Source organism: Moschus berezovskii, chromosome 3 (genome assembly GCF_049115385.1).
Source record: "Moschus berezovskii isolate FMDL1 chromosome 3, NW_MosBer_1.0, whole genome shotgun sequence".
Lineage (NCBI taxonomy): Eukaryota > Metazoa > Chordata > Mammalia > Artiodactyla > Moschidae > Moschus > Moschus berezovskii.
In genome coordinates, this window is record NC_142462.1 from 104727214 (window position 1) to 104754999 (window position 27786).

Here is a 27786-nt window from a genome sequence, read left to right on the forward strand (position 1 = left end):
AGGTCCTTAATATGATTCTTAAAAGCTAAACCATTATATACAGAAAATGTTTTCATTAACTTTTTTATCATCAGGGGATTAATTTCTTCCAGAACCCCAGTATTTAAAAATATTCACTTATTGGAACTGTAATAATTGCCATCATTATTCGACAACAAAATTTAAAGAATCCAATTAAAATGCCTGATAATTAAAAACCTAAATGTTAAAAAATTTTCTTTTTTTAGGCAATAAATTAAAGCAGGCTATAGCATTTACTTACTCAGATATTACAGGAGGTTTTCTTATCTTTTCTCATAAACTGGCAGGTTTCAGCTCAGGTTATCAGCAAGGCACAGAGAAACTCCAGATGGTAAACTGTCCCAAACTCTCCTTACCTTGAAAAGCATAAATAAAATGTCAGCGTGATAAGGAAAACTCAAGTTACAACCAAGATAGAACCCTCAGGAGTGGTTTGTCTAGATACGGAGTAACTTCTGTTTCTTCTTTTTTTTAAGTGAGGGCTCACAACAAGTTAACTCACGGTCCAGGGGTTGTGGGTGACCTGATACAGCAATACTTGGTATTGTGACTGCTCTTCTGTTTTAAGAAATCTCTTTGGGAGGAAGCCTAAATTAGAACAATAAAATATGCATCCTGTACTATAATGTGATGGTTTTTCACCAGTCTGACTCTTCAACTGGAGAGATTAGAGATCTATCTCTAATCACATAATTTATCCTAAAACTAAGATACTTCTGAAAATGAAAAGGGAAACTTTTGAAAAATTTTTAATCAATAAACCATTTTTATGATATTATTTTTTCATAAAAAATAAAAAACAATGTACATCCATTAAAGCAAAAAATTTAAGGTTCTTTTTTTAAATTATATGAACACTTAAAATATCATAAATAGACTAATTATTCTTGATGTATATTCATGTACTTCAATCCATTTTCTTAAAGAGTCTGTCTCTGGTATTATGTCATTGATATTTTTTCTGGAAAACATGTTTGGAAAAAAGCTTATTATTTGAAAATTTTCACCAAGTTACCACAATCTTTTTAAAAGTTTTAAGTAAGCTGAAATTACTGACATCTTCATCTGACTCTTCTCCATTAATGTTATTTTTAACAAGAAAATGTTCTTTTGACGGGTGCTGAGAAACCTGATAAGCTTTAAGGCAAATTCTGCTAAGTAGAGGATATTCTCAGTTATATGTTTTAATAACAAAATTGTAAAATCTCAGTCTATTTTACAGATACTATCTTTCTGCCTAAATCGGAGCTCTTTTTTCCCACTCTTGCCCCCTCCAATGCATTCACCATGACAGTGCAGCTCAGGTAGATTCCCCCCACCCCTCAGTGCAAACTTAACATGTAACACCACCTAAAAGCTTTTCAATGGCTTCCCACTGCTACTAGGATATAATCTCAAATTTTAAAAGGCTCCCAAAGCCCAGCACAACCTGCTTCCTTTCTGTCTCTTAGGCAGCTCTGACGAACTCTCAGGTCTCTGGAAGCACCAAATTCTGCCCTGTCCCAGGCCTCTACATTCTCTGTTCCATTTGGAATGCTTTTCTTCTTGGTCCATCTTTACTTGCCGGACCATCTGTCCTATCTGAGATGCCTTCTAATGTTACCCAATCCAGAGTACACCAAGACATCCTCTCTTTTTCTATCAAAAGGAGTCCATACTTTTCCTGTGAGGCATTCACTGAAGCCTGTATTTCTGTTTTTAGGGGGCCTACCTCCACTGGGTGTTAAAAACGTCACTGGAGGTTGTAGGTTGTTCGTTTGACTCACCTCCTAATCACCTTCTTTACCCAGCCCCGGTTTGATCTGTGGCACTTGGTTAACCTTCAGAAAATGTTTGATGAATGAATGAATGACTGACTGAAAAGGAGAAGGGTAAAGGGACAAAGGACAATCTAGTTATTTCAGCTAACCTGTTATCTATGACCAAAACAATTCATTATCCTAAATCCAACCACACCATCAATTTCCTCCTCTATACAGGATTATTTTCATCAGTTCATAAACAGTCTATACTCTCTTCCAACCTGAGAGACAGACAGACAGACACACGGACACATACACACACCCCTTTCTTCTGACCCCACGTTTCCATGAATTAATTCCCCATTATTCTAATGCAATTTCACAGGAATACTCAGAAGGGCTGACTATTTTCTGCTATCTCCAATTCTTTCCTCCTCTTCTTATTTGAGCCCACTCCAACCAGGCTTTTGTCCTGATTACTCCCCTGAAACTTCTTGTTAAATCACCAATGACTTCCACCTTGAACTACCCAGCAGTCAGGTACTGAGGCAGGTACTTTAATGAATCCTCTAATCCATTTAAACAAGTTCACCAGAGCCACCTTTGAGCAGATACCATTGCTATCCCCAGAGAGAGGATCCTCTCCTTCTTTAGACACCTTCTTGCTTGGTTTCCAGGACACCATACTACTGGCCCTCCTCCTGCTTCACTGGCCATTTCTTCTTAGACTTCGCACTGTCTCAGTCTCTTAGTGTTAGAGTGACCCAAGGCCCTCGGTTCTCAGATTTCTTTTCTATCCGTACTCCCTCCCCTTGGTCATCTCAATGGGTCTCTCATCACTTTAAATACCACCTGCTGCTGCTGCTGCTGCGTCGCTTCAGTTGTGTCCGACTCTGTGTGACCCCATAGACGGCAGCCGACCAGGCTCCGCCGTCCCTGGGATTCTCCAGGCAAGAACACTGGAGTGGGTTGCCATTACCACCTACAAGAGCCTAAACCTCTTCCATGAACTCAAGGCTTGTATTTTCAGCTGCCTTTTTGACATCTCCCCCAGATGTCTGCTAGACATTTCACACTTAACATCACCCCATGACACAGCTGCTCATGTTCTCCCCAAGGCTGATGCTCCTATGGGCTTCCCCATGTTAGTAAATGACAATTCAACCCTCCGAGTCATCTTTGCCTTTTCTCTTTCCTTAACATCCCATTTCCAATCCATCAGTAAATCCCATTGGCTCTCCCTTAAAAACATATCTAAATTCAGCCTATTTCTCCCTACCTCCACTGCCACTACGGCCATTCAAGCCTTTATCATCCCCATCTGACTATTACAAGAAGCTCCCAGCTGATTCTTTCCTTGCCTCACCACATACTATTCTCAAAACAAAAGGCCAGAGTCATATAGATAAAACAGAATCAGATCATGCCACTCCTTAAAACCCACCAATTGTTTTCCTTCTCATCAGAGTAAAAGTCATTTTTCTCTTTACTCTTCCCCCTGTAGAATTTCAGCTTCTTAGGGGAAATATTTTTTGTTTTGATTGATACTATATCCCTCTGGTGGCATGAAAATGCCAGGGACATAACAGGTCTCCGGTAAACATTTATTGAATGTTAAAAAAAGTTTGAAAACAGGACCATGGGTAGGCAATTCAACTAAATCTCCAGATTCTACTGTTCTTAACAGTAGGCTCTTAGAGAGCATGGACCATGCAGTTATAATTAAATTTTGCATAGTAACTTGCACACAAACTCTTAATATAATTTCATCATTGATGGCATATTTCCCACTGAAATTTTAGCTTTATGTATTATATGAATTTTACTAACTTTAAAAGTTAAGCAGAACATTCTAAAATAATGACATCTGGGTCTCAATCTCAACCCTCAATATCAATTTCCTCAACTTCTACTGCAACTACCCAGCCACTTCCTCCTCCGTGGAGGTATATGCTTAGTTATTGATGCTTTGCCGTGAGCACTGTCTTGACAGTGGCTCTGGAGCTCTCACTGTTACATTATTTGCGGCTCTATTTGTCAGGTGACCCTGTAGACATGCAGAGGCTTAGACTATCCTGAATAGCAGGAAGCATAGTGACTGAGAGTCCAGCTATGGCTGCTTTCAAGGTTCTTTTTTCAACTTCTTGAGTATATCTATTAACGCTTTAACTCTCCCAAAGGCATTTCTCAGCCTATCCGTTCCGTCCGTTCTGTCGCTCAGTCGTGTCCGACTCTTTGCGACCCCGTGGACTGTAGCCTACCAGGCTTCTCCGTCCATGGGATTCTCCAGGCAAGAATACTGGAGTGGGTTACCGTTTCCTTCTCCAGGGGATCTTCCCGACCCAGGGATTGAACCCGGGTCTCCCGCATTGGAGGCAGACGCTTTAGCCAACTGTTTCTAAGGTCTTTTTCATGAGTAAGCCTGTCTTCCAACAGTTTCATGACTCCTACGGGCTGTACCAGCCCACACACACTTCCATTTCCAACCAGGACTCCTAGCTTCCTCTTGGTTCTTAGTAGACTCTATGTAAGAATATTTTATCAGTGCAGTATCTTTATATGATAATTAAAATTCACAGAGAAACCTGGAACAAGCTGAATACGGATACAATCATTCTACTCTCAATCACTGTTAGACCTTGCCTCGTTTCACCAGAAAGTTCAAAACCATTTGCATTGTTTTGTGAACTATCAACAACCTATAATTTAATGAGAAGCTATACACTTTCAACGTATGTCATTCTTGTTTGTCTTAAGTATCACTATAAAACAACACTGCTAAAATCAGGATAGATACCAACATGCTTAAAAACACATATTAATATGACCCAGTAAATGTATGGCCATCATCAGTAACATGAGAGGATGATGCACTAACATATACTAAGTACTTACTATGTACAGGCATTTTATCCTCCTCATCATATGCAATCCTTATCATAGTCTTGTATAATAGGTACATATCACCAGACTTTAATCCCCTCCCCACCCCAGTGGGTGAAGGTGAAAGTTGCTCAGTCATGTCTGACTCGTTGCGACCCCATGGACTGTCCATGGAATTCTCTAGGCCAGAATACTGGAAGTGGGTAGCCTTTCCCTTCTCCAGGGGATCTTCCCAACGCAGGAATTCAACCCAGGTCTCCCGCATTGCAGGTGGATTCTTTACCAACTGAGTCACAAGGGAAGCCCAAGAATACTGGAATGGGTAGCCTAACCTTTCTCCAGAGGATCTTCCTGACCCAGGAATTGAACCAGGGTCTCCCGCATTGCAGGCAGAGCTCATTTACCTACTGAGCTATCAAGGAAGCCCAGAGGCCTTCCTAAAGCCCAGTGTCACATCTTCTTAGGTGCCAGCTACTTGTGACTCAACTTTAAGGAGTGCTTGGTCAATTTTTACCAAAATAAGCAGCTAATAACTAAAACTGTTTTATCTGGTAAACATGTGAAAGTCAACTTACACCTGTAGGACAGGCTTAAGTGTTTAAAAGTTTTTTCAGTTGATTCACCCTAGCAGGTCCAAGGGATACAAACATTCTTTAAAGAAACTTCACTATGATGACTACTGAAGGTTTTCATGGAAAAGATGAATAGTTTGTTATATTTGGCCTTTACTTATTTCTCTACATGCAATCTGTCTCTTAAATTATTCTGTTATGAAAACTTATACTAATGAGCATAAGCTCCTTGGGGGAAAAAAAGATTTCAAGGTTGTCCTTGACCCTTCAGTGAACTAGGCTTCTGAGCTGGATTGTCCAGCTCTTGAAATTCCTTGAAAAATGCTACTTTCATCCTTTAAAGCTTAAACGCTTCACATTTATCTACAAAATAAACTATCTCTACTGAAAGTACTGTCGGAGAACTTGAGGATGAACAGAATAAAATCAGTCCCAATACAAAAGCCACACTGACAACACTGAATACTCAGAGAAACAAACAACCGAATGGTGCTACTGACCACCATGGTTTCCAAAGCCCCTTCCCCAGCAGCATTTTCACAGCAGAGGAGCGGGATTCCTGGCTCCCAGAGCCCCCGCCCCACTGCTACGGCGCACGCACCTCCCAGGCCAGGTTCCCGCGGCCTCCTCAGACTCTGGAGAGCCCAGTCCACGTGAGCTGCACTCCTGGGTCTTTTACATAACTGTGGTTGAAGATATTTTTCACAAGGTTCTTTAAACAAAGATTCACGTGATAAATTTCTGCTCAAGTTTAGTTCCAGGAAATGTTTGGTTTCTGCAGCTGTTTACATGCTTCCGGTTGTCAGGACATGAAAACGATATAATTCTGTTTCTTTTTCTTATTTGAGCAACTAGAAAATGTGAAATCAAAGATATTGCCCAAATCTCTCAGCACTGACAGATGGGACTATTTAATCCTTCAACTTCTTTTAGTTGAGATTGGTTTTACTTTTTTATAAATTTACTTTACCTTTTTGGCCTGAAATGTATAAGTTGCTTTAAGTGTTTGCAGAAGCAAGGAAAGTTGCTAAATGTAAAACATAAAAGATATATATAATGTTTGACATGCTTATACATCCCAGAATAAAATTTAAAAACGGAGAAAATACACTGAGAAGGCACAAACGCCCAGAATTAAACTCTGATACAGAAGATTCCACAAAGAAACAAAACAGCACTCTACCCTCTGTTTAAACCCAGTTAACCAGTCTGAATACTCAAATAGGTTCTTGGTTGAACCTCCCTAGCAATACTAAGAAGCCTGAAATTTTTACAAAGCATTTTAGTAAGAGAGCTCTCAAACATTATTTTGAAAAATAAAAACATTTTAGAAAAGTGAATTAAACTAGGTTTATGACAGGTGTATGTTTGAAGTCACTTCATTTGTAAAATAGTCCAGATTACAGGTGTGCGTTCTGGAACCATCATCGGCCAAGAACTGTTTCTAGTTCCTTCACTTCTTTTCAATACTGAGGTTCAGTAATAAGTCAATACAGTAATAAATGATAAAAGTATCCATCTATATCTTAAAGTTATTTATTATAATTTTTATATTCTTTTCTCAAAGCATTTATAACCTATAAAAAGGCAGACATTACAGCAAAATTATATCTTACAAATATGAAAATTCAAACAAGAGAAAAAAGGATGAAATTATGTAGGCCATTAGTTTGGACTTACACTATCTGACTGATAGAGCAAAATGAGAGCGCCAATCAATTATAAAATGCACACTAGCCATGATGCAATGATATGTCTCAGGAGAAACAGAATTTGCCCTGGTATACAAATCTGAGAAATATTTCTCTAGCAGCTCACTGTACCTTGACATGCTCATCCAGCAGTTTCTTAAAGCATACAACATACAGTAAAAACATAAAGCTCTTAAGATAATCTGGATAAACAGAAAAACCTAGAGAGTCTAATAAACAGAAAACCTAGAGAGTCTAATACAACTTTCTGTGATGATATTCTAGATATTCTAAATCTATACTGTCCAGTACAGTAGCTACTAGACACATGTAAACACTTGAAATGAGGCTAGTACAACCAAGAAACTGAATTTTTAATTACTTCTAATTTTAAATGTTTTAAAATTTTATTTTAATTTTTATTTTAATAACTATATTATAAGGCAAATACCTACCCACTGGACCATACAGGTCTAAAACATTAGTTATCAAACTTGTTTTAGTAGCAAAACCATTTCTGAGTTGGCAAACATACACCAAACCTAATATATAAAAAAAGTAAATGGTATATTATATATAAGTTCAAATTTATAATATTAACATAGTCAATGTGGATACGGAGAAGGCAATGGCAACCCACTCCAGTACTCTTGCCTGCAAAATCCCATGGACGGAGGAGCCTGGTAGGCTACAGTCCATGGGGTCGCTATGAGTCGGACACGACTGAGAGACTTCACTTTCACTTTTCACTTTCATGCATTGGAGAAGGAAATGGCGACCCACTCCAGTGTTCTTGCCTGGAGAATCCCAGGGACAGGGGAGCCTGGTGGGCGGCCGTCTCTGGGGTCGCACAGAGTCGGACACAACTGAAGCGACTTAGCAGCAGCAGCAGCAATGTGAACATGAGTTTTCCAGTGGGTAAAAACTAGAAATTGATGGTTATAAGTGAGAGTTATAAACTCAAATCAGCCTCAGTAAACACTAGTTTCTGTATTTTGCTTGGATGCACTGTGCACTATGAGGGACTTACAGCTCCACATTCTGAGCTACCCAATTACCAAAAGCCACACGTAACAGCCATCTACTCAGAAAGCATAAGAAGAAAAGAAAACACAGCATGCCAGCAGGGCAGCTTCAGGTGTTTCTCTTCACGGGAAGAGTCGTCCCAGAAGTTCACACGGCCAAACAAGAAGCTATTCTCTTGGGCATTCAGATGACAGCTCAGATGCTAGGAAATGAGAATCACAGGGTCACAATGACTTAGAAACCTTCTGTCTCAAACAGAAACCAATACCTCAAAAATGATCCTAGCCACAGCCTCCAGGTCCCCACGAATTTCATACCCATCGCTGAAAAGTGCCCCTCCCAGGGAAGCTCAGAGTTATTGCTTCTAATCAAGAATTCAGAGTTCACATATAGTTCCTCCCAGACCAAACACATTCACCAAATAAAGGTCAATTTCACCATTAGCAATGTTGCCTAGTAACACGGTTAACTTTCCATTTTTATCAAAATTTGGAGGAACTGAATAGAAAGTTCATCCAGGGTTACTTCTGTCCTGAGAGAATGAGAATGGTTTTGTTAATTAATTCTTTACCCACCTTCATGATTAAAAAAATAATAATCCTAGCATATCAAGAATAAAAAAGAACTTCCTTAGTTTCTTTCAAAAGCCTGTATAAAATCATATTAATGATTAAATAATGTAAGTATTTCCTTTAAAAGCCGGGAAACTAGACCAAGAAGACTATAACTTCTGTTCAAGGCACAGTGGTCCTAATCAATGCAACAGAAGAAATAAAAATGAGATATAAAATTTTAAATGAAATAATAAAATTTCTCTTAAGTGATAACTATTTATGCAGGGACTTATGAAGACAAGATATTAAAAGTAGTATAAAAACAAAATCACTAATGTTGCTAGATATAAGGTTAATATACAAAAATTAATATAATTCCTAGAAGTCATAGAACATAACTTGGTAATTTAACTAGGAAAAGCTACCATTTAAAATGTCAACTTAAGAAAAAAAAAACCTGAGTTCATATAGTGAAGAGACTTGTAGCAGCTGCCTGAGGTATGGGGTGGGGGGAGTAAAATGAGGAAGGGGGTTTCAGGGTACAAATTTCCAGGTATAAAATGAATAAGTCATGGGGATGTAACATACAGCCTGGTGACTAAAGATACTAATACTGTACTGAATATTTAAAAGTAACTAAGAGACTGGATCTTGGAAGTTCTCATCATAAACAAAAAAACTGTGTCATTACATATGGCAACAGATGTCACCTGAACTTACTGTGGTGGTCAATTTGTAATACATACAAAAATAAAAATCATTACATTGTACAAGTGAAACAAATATAATATGCAACTATACTTCAATAAGAAAGGAACAAGGAAAGGGAAGGAGGGAAAAGAAGAGAAAGAGAGAGAAAAAGAAAGAAGGCAACTAAAAGATACAAGCTTTCTAATAATAAATTTCCAGTAATGAAACTAACAAGAAAGTTATCAGGCTCAAAGGAGGAAATCAGAGTTGAGTAAATAAAAAAATATACCATGTTTATAGACAAAGACCTAATTAATATTCTTGGGTAGAATTTCACTATGATTCTAATAAAACTCTACAAGGCCGTTCATGGATAAGTTGGTCCTAAAATTCTTAAGAAAAATAGAGCTAAGAACAAATAGCCTTGCCAAACTTGAAGGAGAACACAGGCAACACGCCCTCCAGAATGTTAGGTTTTATATTGAACCATGGTAAGTTACACAGTATAGACAAATGAAAGTCACAGAACACCTATAGAAAAACATATGTTTGGAAATTTGATATTTAATAGTGATAGTGCTACAAATCAGGGGGGAAAGGATGGGCTATTGAACGGTGGTGCTAAGACATAAGCCATCTACAAGTAAGTAAAATTAAACCCATGTTTCACACCATACAAAAACATCATCAGGCAAACTACAGAGATAAATGTCAAAAAAATTTAAAACTTTTTAGAAAAAAAATCCTTGCTGTAATGAGGACTTTTAAAATGAGATACAAAAAGCAGAAATAGAAGTCAAAGACCAATAAATATTACTATGTCAAATTTTTAAAACATTCTAAACAATAAAAGATTCAAACTTTAAAACAGATGAAAAAAATCAAGCCATGGACTGAGAAAAGATAGTTTAATAACCAACAAAGTGTTAATTTACAGAATACATGAAAAACTCCTAAAAAATAAAAAAGTAAACATAAACAACTGACTCAATAAAATAGAGAACTGTGGATAGCCAATGAGAAGGAAATCTGAGTTAAAAATAAACACAAAATGTCCACACTTGGTACAAAGAAAATTAACACTACAATGAGATATAATTTTCTATCAGGCTGGTAAAGTATCATATAGTAATAAAAAATTTTAACAGATTCAGCCACTTTGGAGAGCAATTTGGCAATATTTAATAAAGGTAGCAAAGCTTGTATCTGTGACCAAGCAATTCCACTCCTGAATACGTATATTAGAGAAACTGGCACATGTCCTTAAGGAGGTCTATCTAAGAGTATTTGTTAGCTCTCTTTGTAACAGTAAAAAATTGGAAACAGCCCAAACACGAATTAACAGGAGAATGGATAAACATACGGTGATAAAGTCTTATAATGAAATACTACATATATTTAAAAGAATCAAGGACAGCTATAAATACCAAAGATAAATAAATCTTACCACAAAGACAAAAAACGTTAGCTTCTGCACAGCCAGAGATATAATCAACAGACTGAAAAGGCAATCCACAGAATAAGAGAAAACATTTGCATATACATATCTGCTAAGTGGTTAATATCCCAACTCTATAAGTATCTTCTACAACTCAAGAGCAAAAAAATCAAGAAACCTTCTATTTAAACAGATTTTTCCTTAAAGAAGACATATAAACAGCCAACAGATACATGAAAAGATGTTCAACACTACTATCATGATGGAAATGTAAATCAAAATCACAATGAGATTATCACCTCATGCCCGTTAGGATGGTCATTATTAAAAAAAAAACAACACAGAAATAACAAGCGCTGGTAAGTATGTGTATAAACTGGAATCCTTGTGCGCAGTCTCTGGGAATGTAAAATGGTACAGTCGCTATGAAAAACAGTAATGGCTGCTCCTTAAAAAATTAAAAACAGAACTACCAAATGATTCCACAATTCCACCTGTGGATCTTTATTCAAAAGAATTTAAAGTGGGATATCTCATAGAGATATCTATACTCCCATGTTCACTGCAACGTAATTCACAATAGCCAAGAGGTGGAAACAACCTAAATGTCCATCAGTGGGTGAATGAATAAAGAAAACAGGTTGTAAACACACAACGGAATATTATTCAGCCATAAAAAGAAGGACATTCTGTCATATGTGTCATGGATGAACCTTGAGGACATTATGCTAAGTGAAATAAGCCAAATACAGAAAAACAAACAGTGCATGATTCCATTTATATAATAAGGTACCTGCTGCTAAGTCACTTCAGTCGTGTCCAACTCTGTGCGACCCCATAGATGGCAGCCCACCAGGCTCCCCGTCCCTGAGATTCTCTAGGCAAGAACACTGGGGTGGGTTGCCATTTCCTTCTCCAATGCATGAAAGTGAAAAGTGAAAGTGAAGTCGCTCAGCAGTGCCGACTCTTCGTGACTCATGGGCTGCAGCCTACCAGGCTCCTCCGTCCACGGGATTTTCCAGGCAAGAGTACTGGAGTGGCGTGCCATTGCCTTCCCTGAATAAGGTAGCTAAAGTAGTCAAATTCATAGAAGTAGGAAGTAGAACAGTGGCTGCCACAGACTGGAGGGGAGTGGGAAATGGAGGTGCTGTTCAGTCATGCAAGATGAAGAAGTTCTAGAGCTCTGCTGCCCAGCGCTGTGTGTAGAGTTAATAATAATGTACCACACACTTAAAATTTTAAGACGGAAGATCTCATGTGTTTTTTTTTTAGCATAACTAAGAAAAAAATGTTTGGAATCATATAAATAATACTATATACATATATGTGTGTGTACATATATGTATATTTATATATGTATGTATGTATGCATGCTCAGTCACTTCAGTCGTTTCTGACTCTTTGTGACCCTATGGACTGTCCTCTGCCCGTGGGATCCTCTAGGCAAGAATACCGGAGTAGGTTGCTATGCCTTCCTCTAGGGCATCGTCCCAACCCAAGGATTGAACCAGTATCTCCTGAGTCTCCTGAGTTACAGGTGGATTCTTTACCCATTGAGCCACCTGGGAAACCCCATAAATATGTATGTATGAATATCTATGTATACAGTTGTACACAAAGGCAGTAAGAGCATAAAATACGTGTGGAGGCATTAAACACTAAATTCAAGACAGAGGTTTCAAACTAGTAAGGAGGAAGAAAGGAGAACAGGGCCAAAATGCTAAACAGGAAGTTTCCATTTTCTCTGTGATATTTTATTACTTAGAAAAAAATATTTTAAAACTGATAATATTTACAAATATTTTAAAACTTATAGTATAAGTTATATTTATTTTGATAATTTATTTTTACTTTCAATTTGTTTTTCTGTATATTTGAAATATATTATTACAGAAACAAAATTTTTTAGAACCTAGTAAAAATGCAAAGAACATTTTCTTCCTTTTTAAGAAATGGGTATAGTTCATCTTCTCTAATAACAAAAGATTCCATGGGGGGAGGATGGGCCTGAAATAATATCAAAATTGAGTTCGTGTGTGTGTTCACTCTTCTCAGAAGAGAAGCCACAGATTTCATCAAAGGGGTCTGTGACTCAAAATGTTGACAACCATGAACATAACTGCTGATATCTGCCATTTTTCAGCAGGCAACAATGAACCAGAACCCCTGGGTACTTACCTGGAAAAAATGAAAATGCCAACTTGGAAAGTGAACATTCCTGTGTTCACTGCAGCATTATTTATAACAGCCAAGACATGAAAACAACCTAAGTATACAATGACAAATAGAGAAAATGTAGTATATATACACAATGTAACATTATTCAGTCATAAAAAAGAATGAAATTTTGCCATTTCTGACAACATGGATGGACCTCGAGGGCACTGTGACCAGTGAAATAAGTGAAGTGAGACAGAGTGAAACAAACACTGTATGACTGCACTTATATGTGGAATCTAAAACAACAACAACAAAACACCACGCTCATAGTACAGAGAAGATTGGTGGCTGCCAGAGGTGGGGGGTGGACGGGTGGGCAAAATCAGTAAAGGAAGTCAAAAGGTACACACTGTCCAGTTATGACAGCCCTGGGGATGGAATACACAGCAGACAACCAGAGTTAACAATACCGTACTGCATATCTGAAAACTGCTAAGAGAGTTGATCTTAAAAGTTCTCATCACAAGAAAAAAAAAATCTGTAAATATATATGTTGACAGACATTACCTAATCATGTGATCACTTCCCAATATTACAAATATTGAATCATTATGTTGTACACCTGAAATTAGTATCTGTCGATTATGCCTCAAAAAAAAGAACCAAGTCTGAATTTGAATCAAGCAATATGTTTCTAACCTTTTTCTTAGTTCTGATTTTCTGTTTATATGCTCTTTTACTTTATGTATGTTTGCTGCAAAGTTGCCTCAAACACTCTCTGAAAAAAAGGGCAAGTTATCAATTAAAAAAAAAGAAACACCCTTTAAGAAGTCCCACCAAATGCATGTAAAAATATACAAAATAGAAGAATCATTTGGAACAAACATAAACACTGACACAGCAGCCTTGGATCAGGTGTCAAGACAAACGGTTCCATTTACTGACTTTAGCAGGAAGGCTTCACAGAGGGCAGGCTGTGTCTGGGATCTCACTTTGTGACCACAAAAAATCAAATATGATTAAGGAATATGACAGTCACAGGAACAGGTTAGAAACTGGGGGTGGGAAGTATATTGTTGAAAAAAACTTCCCCCAGATGATTCCTACCTTTTCCTACATCCCACCACTAAAGCCCCCAGTTCCCGCTACAGTTGAGATCATGAGTTGAATTTATTCTTTTAAATTATTCAATGCTTGACAAATAAGTTTATTGAGCACTTACTCTGTCACTGTCAGAAAGGGAGTATTTTTGTACTTCTGTACAGTTAGAGCTTTCTGGGAAAATTTACTGAGACCTCGGTTAAGGACAAGCCTTAAAACTTAAAAAAAAGAAAAAAATGACTGAAGAGCTAGTATAAGATTGGTCTCCCCTGACGTATGTGTTTACATTTCAGAAGGATGATGAAACTGGGGTCATGGAGACATTCCAGAGTTACAGACTCAGAGTCTCTTGTCTTAGGTTACTGACGTCAGTAATAATCTGTCTCGGCCTCAGAAACCCCATGTCTACTTTCAAGATAACATGAACAAATATAGATATTAAGTCACCAGGCTAGTTCCTAAGGACATAACCATGAATAAGAGTAAGTTCGGAGCATGTGGTCAACCATGGTACCAACGATGATCCATCACCACATGATATAGCAAGTTCTTGACAGGGGATGTATGAGGAGCTCTGAGAGATCGGAGAATCTCAACTGAGGCTGGAGGGGAAAGAGTTAGCCTCTGTATGCAAGTAAGGGAAAATTCCCAGACAGCCAAGCTTCACTATCCTCACAAGAAATCCCCAAAATGGGTGGCTCAGTCTTGCCAACCAGGGCACAAGTCCCATGAGCTTTTCTACTCTACCATCCTTGGTGTGGCGACTGGTGCTTGGACTAGCTTCTTTTGCGCTCCACCCACAGGAGGCAGAACTGCCTTGCAACCCTTTTCCTCAGGGAAGAAAACCTTTCTCTAGAGACTGCCCCACTTCTGTCTCAGGGGCCAAAACTGGGTCACACGCTCCTGGCTCAAACTCATCAACTGGCAAGGATGAAAAAGCTTCATGAGGCTGGAGGCTGGGGCCTCAGCCCACCTCCCCCCAAAGCATATGCAGACAAGAATGTTCTGTTAGAAAAGAAAATTGGGATTCTGTTGGAAAAGGTCTGGTGAAAGGTCACGGGGAAAGTCGCCAGTAGGATGTGCTACAGTCATTAAGGTTAATATTTTCCTTTTGAGAATATTGTATTTAGCATTAACCAGAAATGCACAGAAATAAAAGACCACCTTATCCCTAACCAACAGCACACATGTATTTAAATTTTTTTATTTTAATAGAGAAAAGCTAAAAATAAATGAAATTAATATAGTGTGAATGAAGTGTCACAAAGGTTGGGAGACTACAGAGTAACAGAGATTAGAATTTGAAATACCAGAGGCAGTTCTGAAAGAAGAGAATTATGAAATGATGGAGAGGGTGATAATGTTTAAAGGCACAAGGGTAAAACTTTAGGGGTGATTAGGTATGTCTGTTTAGCTGTAAGAGAGCCGCGATGGAGAATACTGAAAAAATGCACAGCAAATACAAGGCCCATGAGAGCAGAACCCCGGAGTGTTTGTACTACTGTATAAAGGCACTCAAGACATATCTGTTGAATGAGTGAATGAACAAACAGACTTGGATTTGAAACACTATTCGAAACTACCAAAGGTTTCTAGTCAGAGGACACATGTGATTGAAACTATTTCTGAGAAAAACTCTAGTTTTCAATAAATAGAATGGACTGGAGGAAAAGGGGAAAAAAAGGTATGGTCAATTAGGAAGCTACTGAAATCCTCCAAGACAAAGGTGGGCAAGGCCTGGATCCAGACTAAAAACCAGAAGTACAATTTTAAAAAGTGCATTCATAAGAATATACACTTTGCTTATTTACAATGTCACAAGCATATAAAGAAGTAGCGTTGCATATTTTCAACTCATTTATTCCTGCATGATGAAAACTAGGATGACTAGTTTATCTAATCCTCAACTGGGTTTTTTACCCTAGGTTTCTTTTCAAGCTCCAACAGGAATGAAGCATAACCTGAGTCCTTCAGAATCACGGTCTCTGTGGCCTCCTAGTGCTGGCCATCAAGAATGACAGTTTCTGCAACAAATTTTCTGTGAAAACAAGATAGATTCACTCTGTACTCTGGGTTTTCTTCTACACATATATAAGGTATTAATAATTATGGCATCCCTCCAAAGAACATCTTAGACACTATTCACAAGCATACCAGGTCTATGACGGAGGTAAACAAAATATCTACGAAGCTAAGTCACTGGATCATTTATGCTTATGTCTTTAACATTACTTTCTATAACAGTCTCTGGGAAGCTACTGCCAAGTTTTTTCTGTTTTATTTTTGTTTCAAACAAAATTTTAACTAATCTCTGTCCATATCTTCTATGTAATTTATTTTTTATTTCACCCTAGCAACTTTATTTATCCACTCTGCTTCTATTGACTATCACTATAAAAGATAACTCAGTGCTTCCATCTGTCAAAAGACTCAAGTAAATTTCCCTAATCAAAGGTTCTCTGATCTTCTGACTGGACTGAGAGTACTGCGAGCTTATTAGGCACACATGACACAGCTTTTGCTGACAAGCAGTCTTGGTCACACACAAAATTGGCTCCGCTTCCAGCCAGACTCTGAGTCCCATGGCCACTCTGGGTGGCAGCAGAGACCCTCCAGCTACCCAAGAAAAGACCACTAGGTCTGAAAGGAGGGCTGTGTGCTGATCGGCAGTGCTGTCCACTGAGGATGTGATCAGCATCAAATATCCAGATGTCTGTTTCATGCAACTAAAAGGTTTTAGAGATACAAGTAGCATAAGTCTTCATGTCATCTGAACCTCTCATACCATAAATGACAAAATATTTTAGCAGAAGAATTAAACAACTGGGTCAAGGCCATGTATCCTAACTATATTTAGACATCTGGGGAAGAGTTTAGGGAGAAACAAGTGACAAATACATAAAATCTGAGCAAACAATGTCTTCTCTCAAAAAAAAAAAAGTTACTAACACTGGGGAAAACAAAAAGCTGTGCTGGGAAAAAAAAAAAGTAACCCTGGATTATATTGCCTCAGGTGTGAATAATGTTTTCATGGTCATAATAATGTAAACACTGATTATTGTTCAAAATTCAATTATAGTTACAGTGAAAAGGGAGGAGAGTTCCGCACACAGAGTGACAATGCACAAGCAAGATAAATCCTCTTCCTCCATCATGAGAAGTCAAAAGCAATGCCTAAGACTGAAAAGTTAAAAACTGGAAAAAGAGCAACATGCTATTTAGAGATGTGGAGGCAAATAACAAAACCATTAGTTCTTGAACTAGAGCTGAACTCCAGGCAGCAGGGACAGCGGTGGGGGTAAGAGCCAGGAAACAGCTGAATTTTGTAACAAGCCTTGGATAGCTCCTGGACTCTGAATTCTGTGCATGTATAGCTGAGATTAAAATTAAATTAAAAAGTGACCAGGAAGATACTAGAACCTAGTCCAGTGTCTCAATATATAATACTTTTTAAAAATTATATATTTTTTCGCTTAAAGAAAACATGGATATTTTAACCAAACAATTTAATTTTCTATTGTCCTGCTGTAGTTATTGTGTCTCATTTTATGGAAGCAAAAGAATAAATCAATAAATCAAATATTCACCAACTGAACTGGAGACATATGAACCTATACTAGACGCTGGGAAAACATACAAGTAAGACCTCCCCTGCAAACAGTCACTCTGTTTTAGAGAAACAAACCCACAAACAACCTAAAAGCAATGAGATAAGCACCGTAACATTTAACCATTCTGTGAGTCTTGGTTTCTTCATTTGCAAAATGCCTCATCAGGTTTTTGTGAATATTTAATGATTCAGTACATATAAAGTTCTTGGAACACTGACTGGAAGATTATAAGAAAAATAAGGCCCCAAATACAAACCTTTGTCTGCCTGATTTTAAAGGCCATGATCATTCTGCTACACCACATTTTTGAAATAATCCTGTTCAATTCAAAACCAAAAATTTCTCCTAAAAATGGTATCCAGTCAAAAGACAAACTGTGACTCATTACCTAAGTATATGTAGGGGTAGAATAAAATCTGAGAATAAAAAAAACTTTTCCCAGCTCTTTTTTTTCTTTTCTAGTTATTTACAAATATTTGATTTATTTAGAAAAAGTCCCCTATAATATGTCTTAGGAGTTCAGTTTAGTTCAGTCACTCAGTCATGTCTGACTCTTTGCGACCTCATGGAAAGCAGCAAGCCAGACTTCCCTGTCCATCACCAACTCCCAGAGCTTGCTCCAATTCATGTCCATTAGGAGTTAGGCATGATTAAAGGTGAAGTTCTTGATTTATCAAGAAGTAAAATGTAGCAGTTATCTTCAACCAGAAAGTAAATTATTTATCAGTAGATGGCACTGTACTGGAAATTTTTTTAAAAATTTTTAGCTCAAGGTTCAACTTACTTATCAAATTAAAAGAATTCCTTCTTTCAACAGAAGAAGGTAAGATTGCATTACTCCTATTTTATCTCAAGGCTTTGAAAATAAAGATATGGTTTAATGGAAAAGAAAACAATGACATAATCAAGTTAAACTCTATTTTTAAACTATTCTGATATCTTAAATAACTCTTCTGACATTTTCTAAGCAGAAACAATTATGACTGTCTCTGGTTTACAATACAACAAACAGGTATAGGAACAGAACGTGTGTGGATTTGTACTGCAGCAATTTGACTTAGGTGGAACTACACTTCCCAGAATTCCTGGTCACAAAAGGCTCCAGGCAGAGTTGGCCAACAGAGAATTTCACTTCAGATGCCAGAGGAGGAACTGAGGCAGCCAAAGGATTTCTCTTCTTGGTTAGATGTGGTGACAGACACTGACACTGCCAGCTCATCCTAACACCCTTCTGGTCCAGGCCTAGCTCTTTTTTCCTCAAACACTGAACTGACTGACCAATAAAGACCCCAGGTTCACACCAGACAGTGGGCAGAAGACACAGAAGTGGTGTTCTGGAAGTATTTAATTATGGACGAATAATGTTTAGTAAGCTATAATAATGAAGTAAATGAGTTAAGCTCCTCCTCACACAGTAGCTTCAATGTGCTGATAATGTTCTATTAATTTATAGATTTATATGCCCTTTTCCATGTATCAAACATTACATAATTTTTTTTAAAAGGGCAATCAGTGATATTAAACATCTGGAGATAGTCAAATAAGACCACAATGTCTGAACAAAACAGTGAGCTAAGAAATCCATCTGCACCATTTCTTTAATATTTACCAAATTATCATTCAGCAGTTTCATTCACTATGCATGAAAACCTTCCTTCTATAGTCAGCTATCTTTAATAGTCAGCCAAACTCCTGAGTTTGATAGCTAACCACCAAGATGACTTCTTAGTCTGTTTTATTTTCAGAACTTAAAAAGTAGATCTAGTGCTAGAACCGATGACAAGAACACAACAGGCTCAATATTCTGTGTTAAAAAGAGTTGTTCAGTTAAATGATCTTTATACTGGTATCAGACTGATTCAACTCCCTTAACATCTGAGTTTCCACAAGGTAATGAAATAAAACATCAAAGAAAATAAGAAATATAACTGCTAGTTCACTTTTGTGAATTAAAAAAGATTCAAGATTCTGTGTTCTGTCCTGTTTTCTTGAGTTTGTCTCTGGCAATGTCATTCAGAATCCAGCAGTCTGCGTGATTACTTCCATATAGATAATTCCCCAGGTCCTATCTCTACCACTGAACTTCCAGCAAGGTCACAATACCCTAGACCCATAGGGCAGTATTCTCTTCTGTGTGTGCTGTCAAAATTTACAGAGGACTCCCCAAGTTCCTAAGCTTACAAACCATTATCTCCAGCACTCCAATGGAACAGGTACTGTTACACAGATCCTGGTCTTGACATGTCCTAGATGTATAAACTTGGAAGCTTTAGAGAGACTGAGCAGCTTTATCCAAGTTTATGTATCTAGTATATGTCAAAATGAGGATCTGAACCCAGGTTGGGTCTGACCACAGAACCCAAGTTCCCCAATCTCAGTCCATCCTCCTCTCCCATGAGATCACTTGAGAATAACATTTGCCTCTGATTTTGTCATAGTACTCACTCAAAACATGCAATACACTTGTATTTAGTATGTGTTAAGACTTAGCTGTTGACTTAATACATCCTAAATACATTATGTTGACTAATACATAAATAATTTTTAAAAAGCTGGCTTAAAACTCAACATTCAAAAAATTAAGATCATAGCATCCAATCCCATCACTTCATGGCAAACAGATGGGGAAACAATGAAAACAGTGAAAGACTTTATTTTCTTGGACTACAAAATCACTGAAGATGGTGACTGCAGCCACGAAATTAAAAGATACTTGCTCCTTGGAAGAAAAGCTATGACCAACCTAGACAGCCTATTAAAAAGCAGAGACATTACTTTGCTGACAAAGGTCCATCTTGTCAAAGCTGTGGTTTTTCCAGCAGTCATGTATGGATGTGAGATTTTAACTATAAGAAAAATGAAGTGAAGTCCAAGTCGTTCAGTCATGTCTGACTCTTTGCAACCCCATGGACTATACAGTCCATGGAATTCTCCAGGCCAGAATACTGGAGTGGGTAGCTGTTCCCTTCTCCAGGGGATCTTCCCAACCTAGGGATTAAACCCAGGTCTCCTGCATTGCAGGTGGATTCTTTACCAGCTGAGCCACAAGGGAAGCCCAAGAATACTGGAGTGGGTAACCGAGCCCTTCTCCAGCAGATCTACCTCACCCAGGAATCCAACCTGGGATCTCCTGCATTGCAGGTGGATTCTTTACCAACTGAGCTATCAGGGAAGCCCAAAGGAAAATGAGCTCCGAAGAACTGAGGCTTTTGAACTGTGGTGTTGGAGAAGACTTCTGAGAGTCCCTTGGACTGCAAAGAGTTCATACCAGTCAATCCTAAGGGAAATCAGTCCTGAATATTCATTGGAAGGACTGCTGGTGAAGCTGAAGCTCCAAAACTTTGGCCACATGATGCGAAGAACTGACTCACTGGAAAAGATCCTGACGCTGGGAAAGATTGAAGGCAGGAGGAGAAGGGGACAACAGGGGATGAGATGGCTGGATGGCATCACCAACTCAATGGACAAAAGTTTGAGCAACTCCAGGAGTTGGTGATGGACAGGGAAGCCTGGTGTGCTGCAGTCCACAGGGTCGCAAAGAGTTGGACATGACTAAGCGACTGAACTAAACTGAACTGAAATACATCCTGAATGAGAAAGTGAGCTAAGGTGTTATCTGGTATCAAAGAGTAACTCGTGCTCCAACTTAAAGTAGAGAATACTCAGTTTCATAAAACATAACAACAGTTAGATAATGAAGACAAAAACCAGAGGATAATTAAACTAGAGTCATGTACACCTCTACACCTCAAACCTATTCCAGTCTTAGGATTCCACCTACACTAAGGACAAGCATATTATATTATAATACCTCCAGGTTCTACATTCTGCTGATGCTACTGGAGTTCCTTCCTACGTGAATGAATGAATTGCAGGTTTCTACCCTTCCTGGACCTATAGCAGTTTAAGTGGGCCAAATCCAGCCATGTTCTGAGCGATGGCAATCAAAGAAGAAATTTTAAGGACCACTGCTATGTAAAAAAAAAGAGTACTTTTCTACCCCTTGACATTTAACACTTGGGTTTTGTCACCCTACCTGAATTAAATGCATCAGAGTTTTGCCCTGTGAAGATATCATCCGGCTCTCTCTTGTCTGAGAACAAGAATCCCCTACTTGATACTCCTTACTGAGTAATAGACTGCCAGTGCATCTATTTACCGCGAGTGCATCTTGGGACTACAAATGCTATCCACCTGGATCAAGTTTTAAGCACAGTATGGGCAATTTCATGGTAGGCCTAGGAAAAGGACTCTCCTAGGCTTTCCACGATTTCCTTCTCCCTCTGGTCAGCAACTCCTTGAAGTCAGTACTCTGTTAGGAAGCTCTACCTCCATTCCCAGATGCAGGGTGAGCTCTCTGAGTCCCAAGGCAGACAGAGAGTGCTTTTCCCCACAGGTCCCCAGATCTAGTCCTCTAAGGACAAAAGCTTCCCCCTCAGCCTCTAGACCCACCACCGCACCACTCGGTGTCCCCTTTTCAGAGACTCCTCCGTGAGCATATATTCAGCCTCAGCTCCCTGTCCTCTTTAGCCTGGGTCCTTGCTAGAAGTCATTTTTTCTATAACTCTCTCTGTCCAGCATCACCCACTCACCTGACTCAGCAAGGGTCACACAAATTGCATACTTTAAAGGTATCTTTGCTATATCTTGAGCATCGTTCTTTCATTTACATCTGAATAAAACAGTAAGTTATAAACATTTTATTGTGGTTTAAGTCCCTGACTCCAGGTAGGCAAGTGCCTGCCTGATCCATGATTTTTACGATGAGAAATTTTTCACTATGGATATTAATTAGTTGCTTTTAAATGCATGCAGTGAGAACAACAGAAGAGCCTTGAAATAAAGCAGAAGAGAGTCCATATTTCCTAATTACCTGGATACTAAAACACTTAAACATGTACCACTGACAAGGGTTATAAAATTTCTAATTCTGTCAACATTAAAAAAAAAATAAAATGGAGACAAAACAATTATCAACCTTGATGACTTGGTATCATTTGCCTGAAGGAAGAATTTGGGGTGTTTTATAGTCCCTCTGACTTAAGTCTCTGTTTTCATCATTACTTTAGAAGGTAATCTGATCCACTCAAATAGTCCCAGAGAACCACTTATCCTTTTCCAAGCATCCACTGTAAGACTGAACCTGGCTTTGGTACTCCTCTTTCTTTAAACTCACTCCAAAAATGGGCTTCAGAGAATGACTTTCTAAAGTCAACACAAACTTCAGATCTCTCTTAACAACTGATCACAGAACGCAGATGAAACTCAAAAACTCAGTGGTGCTCTCCAAGCTTTCAAAGCAAATCACTGAACAAAAATGCAGAGATAAGTGCAGCCTTCAAACAACACTGAAGCCCACTGGCTTACTTCCATGAAGGTCCCGAGTTCTAGAAATAACTGTTCTGTAAATGACTTTTTTTACTTTGTCAGGATCATCCACTCAAACAACCTTGGTATGTCACTGTCATTGCTTAGGTCTTTTTTTAAAAAAAGGTCTTTCATTGACACAAAACAGAAAATTCAAGAATTCAGAGAAACACTCATAGGTTAAAAAGAAAAAAACTATATATACTATTTCTACATATACAGAAGCATACTACTTTATGCCAAAATAAAGACCTTCCCACTACCCTTTTCCTGAACCTACCTCCTATGTCAAATTGTTTTTAAGATGGTCTATACATACTCACTGTCTATACTCACTATTGCCCACAGCATTTGGCCACTGGAATGAGGTTCCTAACACCAGCATTATAATTTTTCTCACTGAAAGCCTCTGACTTGATCCAATTCAATGGCCTCATCCTACTTCTCATCCCAACTTGACCTCTTGATGGTATCTGATATTGACCACTTCCCTTTCTTATAAACTTTTTTTATTGGAGTATAGCTGATTAACAATGTTTTGATAGTGTCAGGTGAACAACAAAGGAACTCAGCCATACCTATAACACATATTCATTCTCTGTCAAACTCCCCTCCCATCCAGGCTTCCAATAACATTAAGCAGAGTTCCAATAAAACAGTACAGTAGGTCCTGGTTGGTTATCCATTTTAAATACAGCATGACCACTTCCCTTTTGGAAGCTGTTCTTCAATGGGCTTTACCTGCCCTTTAAAGGCTGGAATGTTCAGGGGTCCTTTGCGTGGGCTGCCCTCACTATGCCCAGCTATTTCCCCTTTCGTAATCTCACCCATTCACACAATGTGACTCCACCAACCACATCTTTCCTAAACTTCGAAGTCACATTGCCAATGGTCTGCTGCTGCTGCTGCATCACTTCAGTTGTGTCCGACTCTGTGCGACCCCATAGGCGGCAGCCCACCAGGCTCCGCCATCTCTGGGATTCTCCAGGCAAGAACACTGGAGTGGGCTGCCATTTCCTTCTCCAATGCATGAAAGTGAAAAGTGAAAGTCCAACTCTTTGCGACCCCATGGACTACAGCCTACCAGGCTCCTCCACCCATGGGATTTTCCAGGCAAGAGTACTGGAATGGGTTGCCATTGCCTTCTCCCAATGGTCTGCTAGTTGTTGCCATTTCGATGATCCCCTTTCAGATGTCCAAAACCAAGTCCAAGCTTCCTTTCATCCAATGGATAGAGGATTCAAAAATCTGCAGCCATTTGCTACTCTTCCATCTCTCTCACAACTGCTACATGGAGCTCTAGTGCACAAATCTCATGAATCCTCCCTCTCAAAGCATACTCCACCTGGTCTCCTCTTCCACACCTCCACTGCAGTGCTCTAATCCAGGCCCTGCATCCTGCTCATCTGGACCACTGCGTTCACTCATGTCCCAACTAGTCCATTCTCTTTAGCTTATCCCCATCCAGTCCAATTTTCACACTGCTGCCAGAGCATTTTTCTAAAATAGTGAAACTGTGCCATTCCTACGATTTTAGAATCTCCAGTGGTTCCCCACAATCAAAAGAGCAAAGACTAGCTATCAGGATTACAAACTCGGCTCCTTCTAATCTCATTTCCTACCACGTGTCTACTTACCAACTCCCAGGAGCCTCAAGCTCCTTCTCAACTTCTCAAACAGTGATCCTTGAACCTCTATGGCTGGCACACCCTGCTCCTTCTTCTCCAAGGGGTGAGCAGCTGCCTACCCATTTCCCAACCTCCCCAGGCCAAACTGGTCACAGGCTTTCAAGGCTGTCTGTGTGTGAGGCTCTGCCGCGACATGTACCACACAGCCTCATTCATCTACACTTGGGCTCTCGCTCCCGAGCCGTGGCTGAAACCTATTCGGAGGAGCATCTCAAGGTCAGAAAGTCCACTTTATTCATTTTTTCAGTCTACTAAAGATTCTCTGCGGCTCACATGATCTATCTGTCTCCCTGGCCACCAGATCTCCTGACCATCGAAGTGCAGCGACACCCCTGCCATGCTGGTGGTGTGTCTACTACAAGGTGTGGGAAATCAGTCGTGTGTTCATTCCACTAACGCTCATTAGACATGGGGATCCACAGATGAGTAAGACTCGATTCCTTCCACTAAGGAATTCATAGTCTAGTAGGGAAAACAAACACCTCAACAGACATTTATATAATAACATGTTGGAGGACACCAGTGATAGAGTGATTCCCAGGACATTCTGGAGTCAAGGGATCCGGAGGAGGACAAGGAAGCCATCAAGGTGTAGAGCGCCGGGTATGGGAGAAGGCCACTGGAGGAAGGGTCTAGGACTGATGGTGCTCAAAGTGAGTCTCAGAACATTAGGGAGAGAGGAGGGGGTAGGACGGAAAAGAGAAATACATCAATTAACCGCACCGATTGCTTTGTTGCTGCCTAAGTACAAGTAGTCCATTCTAAAGGAGATCAATCCTGGGTGTTCATTGGAAGGACTGATGCTAAAGCTGAAACTCCAATACTTTGGCCACCTCATGCGACGAGTTGACTCACTGGAAAAGACTCTGATGCTGGGAGGGATTGGGAGCAGGAAGAGAAGGGGACAACAGAGAATGAGATGGCTGGATGGCATCACCGCCTCGATGGACATGAGTTTGAGTGAATTCCGGGAGTTGGTGATGGACAGGGAGGCCTGGCGTGCTGTGATTCATGGGGTCGCAAAGAGTCGGACACGACTGAGCGACTGAATTGAACTGAAGTACAAGTAGTAGAACTCATGAGACAGTCCTTGCAAATACATCCATACATTTAACTCTGAAAATAAACAACAAAATCAGCATTCTCCTAGGACACACCTTCTCACCTTTCATCTGTCCCTCTCTCTCATACCCACTGACACAAGAAAAACTTAATACATATAATGAAAAATAGATGTACGAGTCATCATGGCAGTACTGACATATTTAGAGCACATGTTTCTCATTTCATGCTTCCTCTAACAGTTTCTTCTTTCCTGTGCTCTCCACCCCAAAGCTTCTCAGACTTCCTTCACTCCTGATGGCTTTCTCCCCCTCCCCTGCCCCTCTCAGCTCTTCCTATGCCCACCTTCCATGCACAATGCAGAACTAGCATACATCTTTTAATGTTGCCCTATTTATTCAGAGACGATGTTACCATGAGCCGTCAGATCTTTTTGTGCTAGAAAGTATTTATCAGCAACAGTTCTTTTTTCTTTTTCCACAGTATAAAGTCTACCCTTTAATTCAGACCCATAGTTACTACTGATACTCTAATTTAGTTTCTCTAAGTCTGTAAAAGACTCAAAAGTTACTCTTAAAGAAAAAAATAGTCCTCTTAGAAAAAAAATCAAAATAATAATCATCACACTATGTAGTAGAGAAAACTCAAGAGTTCATTTCTGGCTATGTCAGTGTTTTACTACATAATTCCTTGGTCCATCTGATCTCAAGTCCTTATAGAAATCTTAAACTATTTCACATAAAGGGATTTTTAAAATATTTTCACATTTTTTGTTCCACCTTATTGACAATTATTTTACTAACTTGAAAGCTGATTAAATACATGTACGGATACATAACATAAAAGAATTCAAAATGATCTGTCAATTGAGCATTTCTATTTGTCAGCAGCTGTATTAATCAGATTTACTAATCATCTCTGCAAGTTCAATGAACAAAACCAATGAATAAAAGAATTGTGCTTCAAGTTGAGAGATAAGGAAGAGGGAAAACAGGTGATCCCTTGGTTGGATCTGATCTTGAAGTCAAACTAACTAGGGAGGAGGGAAAGAAAGGGAGGAGGGGGGAAAGGCACAGATAAGAACAGTCACAACAGTGTGAGAAGTAAAAAAAATTAGAAAGTAAGTTGATTTCACTCACAGTTAAGAGTCCCTGAAAACAAGTGAAGGAAAGTCATACCGCATCCCTCCATCCAAGAAGTGAGCAGAAGTTCCACTCCAGGAAGGCTTGGTGGTGCTAAAAGGAGGCAAGAAGGATGTAAGATCTCAGAATCTAAGTGATGAAAGGCATGCCAGCCACTCATCCTCCCACTTTAGGCACATTTTTTTTTAAAGTTAATCATCGAATTAAATGTTATAATCCAATTTCCAAAATTGTTCTACTCCACTTAAACTGCCGTCACCTCTAATAATCTTACAGGGAGATGCATTCATTTCAAACATCACTCTTTTCAGATTCCTTGATATCTGACGTTCTCGATCACTTTTTTTGTTCTTAATCAGGAATACAACCAGATCTTTCTCAAATACTACAGATACAGCTCCTCTTCTCAGTTCGGTTCAGTCGCTCAGTCATGTCTGACTCTTTTCGACCCCACGGACTGCAGCATGTCAGGCTTCCCTATCCATTACCAACTCCCTGAGCCGACTCAAACTCATGTCATCCAACCATGTCATCCTCTGTCGTCCCCTTCTCCTCCTGCCTTCAATCTTCCCCAACATCAGGGTCTTTTCCAATGAGTTGGTTCTTCGCATCAGGTGGCCAAAGTATTAGAGTTTCAGCTTCAGCATCAGTCCTTCCAAAGAGTATTCAGGACTTATTTCCTTTAGGATGGACTGGTTGGATCTCCCTGCAGTCCAAGGGACTCTCAAGAGTCTTCTCCAGCACCACAGTTCAAAAGCATCAATTCTTCGGTGATCAGCTTTCTTCACAGTCCAACTCTCACATCCATACGTGACCACGGGAAAAACCATAGCCTTGACTAGACGGACCTTGGTTGGCAAAGTAATGTCTCTGCTTTTTAATATGCTATCTAGGCTGGTCATAACTTTCCTTCCAAGGAGTAAGCGTCTTTTAATTTCATGGCTGCAGTTACCATCTGCAGTGATTTTGGAGCCCCTCAAAAAACACAGTCTCTCACTGTTTCCATTGTTTCCCCATCTATTTGCCATAAAGTGATGG

The 27786-nt window shown here is 39.2% G+C and overlaps 1 long non-coding RNA gene across 18 annotated transcripts in view; it reads right to left on the reverse strand.

Annotated features, from left to right (window-relative positions):
* Positions 1-27786, reverse strand: part of LOC148778391 (uncharacterized) — a 222511-nt gene that overhangs the window by 167674 nt on the left and 27051 nt on the right. For 6 of the 18 annotated variants that reach the window (XR_016037063.1, XR_016037059.1, XR_016037069.1 and 3 more), the window contains 2 exons: positions 5820-26841; positions 263-377 (listed from right to left, as the gene is read on the reverse strand). This is a non-coding gene — a long non-coding RNA (uncharacterized LOC148778391). Of the gene's footprint in view, positions 1-262; positions 378-1787; positions 1878-5819; positions 26842-27786 lie in introns of all 18 variants that reach the window. The other 12 variants (XR_016037076.1, XR_016037074.1, XR_016037068.1 and 9 more) reach the window with 7 other exon arrangements.